Here is a 6,017-nt window from a genome sequence, read left to right as displayed (position 1 = left end):
TGAGTGGTTCAGGTGGTTCAGGTGGCTGCGGCGGTGCCGATTGCTCATCGTCAACAACTTTTAACCTGGCGGACGGCCTGCAGTTTTTTTTTTCACATTTACAATAGCCGCTGATTAAAGTCAATTTGAATTGGCTTCCGTGATGGCCCGCCGATTGCGGCCAACTTACTGGTTTGGCTCAAAGTGATGCGGTCAATCAATGATCAAGGATGAGCGCTAAGTGCAGCCTGGAACTTGAGACGCACGATGAGTGATTATAGATATGTATATTGCTTCGGGGCAGGATGAATTATACGGATTGGTTGTAAATATTAATTTATAGCCCATCGCAGGCGATGTCTGTTGATTCAGTGGGTTTTAAGATTTAAATACTACTAAAACCACATTTAAATTGATAGTATAATATAATAAAAATGTTTACTTATTTATAGTTACTTTTCAGCTAATGAGTAGTTAGCAAAACAAACGATTAGTATAATAAGAGAAAGTTTGACAACATCGAACCCTTCCAACACCACCCATTCCATCCGAGATATATCGACCTTCGAACATCCCCGATATATCTGAGCATATGCGCTGACAATAATTAGTCTTGCCAAAAAGAAGAAAAAAGAGATTGAAAGAATGGCCAGAAAAATAGGAAAGTAACGCCCCGGCTACTTAGCGCAAATCGTTCTCGCTTACAGTAGCAGTCACGTCAACGACATATGTCCAATCTGGGCATGAAACCACCACCACCGAACCACCAGAACCCACACACGAACCCAACCACATGGGTTCTGCCCAACTATATGTATGCCATCGGGGAAATATAAAAAAAAAAAAGAAAACCAAAAAGTAAACACACCATCCTCATGTGTGAGTGTGCGAGTGTCTCATATTTGCGATTTTTATTTGCAATCAATCATAAAATAAACTGCCTGTCTGTGTCCTGTATTTTGGGTCTGGACAAAAGGGGCGCGCATGAAAATGAAAATGAAAATGCGACTAAGGCGTGGAAGTGCGGATTACCGCAGCTCGCAGCATGTGATCGATCGTTGCTAGTTTTTGGCCCAGGATAACCGAGTGGTAGAAGGGGCAGTGGCGGCAGGAGTTGGGGTAATTTCCGAGCTCTAGACGCCGCCTGCGACACGTATTTTTTTCTTTGTGGTTTTTGTGCCTCCACAGGAAGTGTGGGTTGTCAGGGGATCGGTTCGGATCTGCTATAGCATTCGCTACTGCCTCCATTGACAATATCATGCAAATGCGGCTTAATTAACTTGTTGCACGTCGCCCCGACGAAGAGGCTGGTAACAACGACAACACGCATGCGCACTCAGCTTCCACCAAAAAGTTAAGAAAAAAACGCTGAAAAGGCCCAAACACGACCGCCAAATCAGCGCCAAATTGAACAAGGCCTCACAAGGTGCTGGCCAACATCCTCGCCCAGGTCTAATTTCCGAAACTGCTGCCTCATTTACATTTGGCGCCAGACTCTGTTCTCGCAGCGAATCGAATGGTATCGTATCGTATCGAATCGAATGGAATTCCCTTTAGCCCGGCTCAGCTCGACTCCTTTTTAATTAATTCGATATCACAACAATTTTTTTGTCGGCTACCGGTCTTGATTTTTTTTTGTGTGCGGCATGCCATTTGCATTTGAACTGGCAGCCAGCAAAAGGGACACGTCGGACTTGCAGCCAGACATCGATTCGAATTTCGGGACATACGAATTTCATTCAGAAATAATTTTTATGTCCAAATGTTCGGTTTTGGTAGTCGGATGCTGGCAACTGGCACTGCTGCTGTTTTTGGCCTTATCCTTTTGAACTTCATTTGCATAAACGGCATGAAATAAAATCAACAGTTGCAACAGACAGCGATGGAAATGGCCGGACATTCAGACAGGTAGCCAAAATAAATAAAATAAAATATAATTTCGGTATCGCATGGCGAAAGATAAAAAGAATGATTCGAAGGCAAATAACAGGCTCAGATTGCTACCGTTTTTGGGGATTTAGAAGACAGTATATTTTCATAAAACTAAGTTTATGCGTAAAAAGTTTATTAAAAGAATTCAATGAAAATATTGCAAACATCTTAGAGCTATGTCAAGAATTCCAAATTTATGCTGAATTTAAGATAGCAAAACAAAGAGCTAATAATTATATAACCCATCGAAAATTCCCATAAAACCCTTTGTGCAACTAAGCTAGGCCCTCTATTAATCCTCTCAAGACCCAGATTAGCAATTAGCCGATCTGGCCACAATATGTTTACCTCTTACGGCAGCTTCTTTCGCAGCATGAGATTGGCCAATTTTCTGGCTCAGCACTTTTCGTTGTCGCAAGACAAAGTCCCGACAGTTTAGCTACCAAAACACCGTGAATTAACATTAGCACTCGGACAACTCAAAGCGACTCCTCTAGGTAGGAGACCACTCACAATGATCAATCAGCCAAGTCGCCTGGAATGGGATAGCAGGGAAGGACACAGGACAGGACGAGGAGTCTCAGCAGGAGGGCGTGCAAAAGACAAGATCACGCCTCTTAAACGCATTACCCGGCCGTGAAGAAAATGCCCAAGATGAGGCTCTGACTCAGACTCAAACTGAAACTCAGTGCCAATTAAGCGGGCATGACCGAAGACCGAAGCCACAAACGAGCTAATGTGTCAATTATGCGGTTTACTTGGGCAAATGGGCATGGGTTCACTTTCGCAGTAGCTGAGACATCGGTCGCTCATTCAGCCAATCAGTCAGTCAGTCAGTCAGTCGATTGGCGAGTGTGACAAATGAGTTGATAATATAGGAAAAGTTACGGCTACGGATGGAGAATTCTTTAACCTTGAATTAATCAGAGATCACACATCAAGCTGTAAGAATTGATAATTGAAAAATATGGCACAAAAATAGATCAATCTATTAAATGGTAAAAAAATTTAATTGGGATCTAGAGATATACGTTACTTTTAAAACTATCTTTGCAGCAAGACTCGTCCATATAAAATATTTATTTTGAAAGACTGACATAAGAAATAAACAACTTTTATTAAACAAAAATTGTAAATAATTTATTAAACGTATATTTTAAAACAAACCCTTTAACTACTTCTAAGCTCTTTCTCCCTGTGTAGCCCATATCAAGCTCTCAAGATCTTGAATTTACCTTAAATCTTCATAGTCATTAAGTGGGGGTATTCTAGAAGTGGAACAGGTTTCTTGAACTTCCCAAAATTCATCTATGATTTCCAAGAAACAAATTTTCTCATGATTCACTTTCAGGTCGAGACATCTTCGATGTTGGACTGTTTTCTTTTGTTTGCTCTTAATTGAAACTGATTGTCCGAAGTTGGAGGAAGAAAGAGTTGCGACTCAGTGCTTCTTCTATGTGTGACCCGTGCCAAGGGGAAGTGCCATTTAATCAGAGGGAACACCAAAAATGAACGAAAGAAAGGCGAATCAGTGCAAGTGTATCCGCAAGATACATAAAGTATCTAGCAGCGGCACGCTAATTTGGCTCGCGTGTTTCCTCAAGTGGCAGCCACTATGCCACTTGGCGAGCGGCAATCGCATAAATCGCCAATTCACCACCACCCTCCCTGCCGCCACCCATTATTCTCTATAAGTTTTCCTAGGCTTTTCAGGCAATTTCCCGCTGAGCTTTGTTTGCTCATTGGGCGCATCCGTTGCCGGTTTGATTCCGAGTCTCATTGTTGTGTCAATTGTTGCCCATGTTGTTGCAGCAGTTGTTGCATCTGCTGCTGCTATTTGTCATTTGCCGTGCAAAGCGCACAAATCTGAGACACATTGCACTTTATCAAGTCGCCAGTCATAGTCATAGTCACAGGCATACCCATAGTCATACTCATAGTCAGAGATCAAGGGAGCTCGGGAAAAATCACAAACTGGGTCAGTCTGCACTTAAGCGAGTCGTGCGTCCGACAGATCTTTTGGCATTGCCAGCCACTTGGTGCTCGTTTAGTCCCCAATCCGAGATCCCACCACCCTTCGATCCAAACTAAACCATTCCATACCATCCCATACCATCGCATCCCATCCCATCCGATCTGATCTGATCCAGGGCTAATAATAATAGAGCCGGTCAAAGCTAGCGCACAGTAGCCAACAACAAATCACAAAATCGTTTAACAATCATTTTCATGAACCTCCATCCAGGGCTCCATTGCGATCCAGGGCCAAAAGGAAAATTATAGCGCGATCACTTAACTCACGATCGCGATCGCGATCAGTTGGGGGCATTGAGATTATCCAGCTACTGGCAACGGAAGTTGCCTCGGACCATGGAAACGCACGAAGTCACACGCGAAAAATATGTCTAGACCTTGGCAACGCACAGTGTTTAGCAAAAAGAAGTAAGAGGTGTTAAAAAAATATATATATATTGTTTATATACAGCGTACCTTTTCCCAAAATAATTGGGATCGAATTTGCAAGATCAATATATTTTCCAGATATTTATTTGTGTGAATGTATGTTTTATTATACAGCTTTTTGCCTCAGTGCACCTGCACCCTTTCAACCTCACTATCCTGCTCGTTCCCTCGAAATAATTTTTATTGAATAATTTTTCATTATTTTTCGTTTGAATTGAGAGGCAGAGCAGTAGCCACAGCAGCAACCGAATCCGCAAACATAGCCTGGCCAACGAGAACGGAGACGCTGGATCTGGGAGACCGGAGACCGAAGACTGGAGAGCAGGAGAGCCTGGCCTTCTTCTTCTGGGCCGTCAAAAACAATAAAGTCCAAAACGAGCGAACAATGTAAATGGCAAGTCATGATTTCGCTGTTATGCGCTGTTAAAAGGGGCGCTCGCCGTTCGACACGATCAAGAACAAAAACCAAAAACCCAAAAACAAAAAAGTGTGGGGGCACAGGATGAGGCTGAGGATGGGGATTATTTTTTTTTTGGTACGGAATTGGTACTGGGATTGGGCCAAAAGATGAGGAGGATGCTACCGTTGCCAACAACGACGCCAACGCCAATGCAAACGATGGCCCGAAGACCAGAAGACATGACCCAAAACAATGCACACAGCCCAAAGAGATCCCATATACCGGCCCAGAAGCAAAGTCAGCAGCCTCTGGAGAACCAACAAAATACTTTACTCATACTTTATGCCCAAAATGCTGGAGAGCCCGCGGGTTGACCAGATCAATGCAATTGTTTGCCCCTTTTTAGTCAAGTTGTGCGCACTTCATAAGCAAATACAACAAATCCAAACAACAACACACACACACAGCCAAAGAAAAGGGCCAAAAGAGCAAACAATGGAAATAACCTGGCTTTGAGTGCGGTGCTGCGTTTATTTTTGTTGGGTTTTTGGATTGTATATTTGGTAGAAAAGAGGAACGGAAAAGGAGTCAAGTCAAGAAGGTAGTTTGGCACTTTGATTGGAACTACCGAAAAGTGCAGGAGAGAACCACATTCTTGACGGACATCGAAGCCTTTGAATGCCCTACAACATATCAATTTGAAAGATTATATATTTTAGCTTTATTAATTAACTATCGAAACGGTGAAAGGTAAAGTCAAAGAAGTTGGTAGAACGAATTGAAAGATTAACACAATAAATCATACCCAAAGAATGCAGATGCTTTTGCTTTTCACATTTTCAATGCTGATCTGGAATTAAGAGCACAAAGTTATACCTTTATTGCCTTAGCGAAACTTCTTCTGCTAGTTAAACGTAACTCAGTCGCAATTTGACATACTGACGTGTTTATAAACCTGGCAAAAAAAGAAAAAAACAAACAGGGGACAAACTAAACGAAACTGAATCGCAGACAGTAACTAAACTCTTTTTGACCTTGAAGACCAAGCTGGGATGTGTCTTCAAGTATTTTATCATCATTTCCGACGAAGATTCATTCTTAAACGTGCACACAGCGACAAGCCAGCCCAAAAAAAAAGTAAAACTAAAAAACAAAAAACAAAACCAGAGAGGAAACAAGCCAAGATGCAACAATGAAATGCGGCGACAAAAAGCCAGAAGACCTGCCCCCAACTCGCCCCAAA

The 6,017-nt window shown here is 42.4% G+C and overlaps 1 long non-coding RNA gene across 1 annotated transcript; it reads left to right on the top strand.

The window, feature by feature from the left end:
- The first annotated feature begins 3,778 nt into the window (after positions 1-3,778).
- On the top strand, positions 3,779-5,617 carry LOC120284772. The gene is made up of 3 exons (XR_005544007.2): positions 3,779-3,889; positions 4,157-4,353; positions 4,596-5,617. It is a non-coding gene; the product is annotated as an uncharacterized LOC120284772 (long non-coding RNA).
- The last annotated feature ends 400 nt before the right edge of the window (positions 5,618-6,017 follow it).

The sequence above is a fragment of the Drosophila simulans genome, chromosome 3L, assembly GCF_016746395.2.
Source record: "Drosophila simulans strain w501 chromosome 3L, Prin_Dsim_3.1, whole genome shotgun sequence".
NCBI classification, from domain to species: Eukaryota; Metazoa; Arthropoda; class Insecta; order Diptera; family Drosophilidae; genus Drosophila; species Drosophila simulans.
The sequence above is the reverse complement of the archived record's forward strand: the minus strand, read 5'-3'. Positions and strand labels throughout refer to the sequence as shown.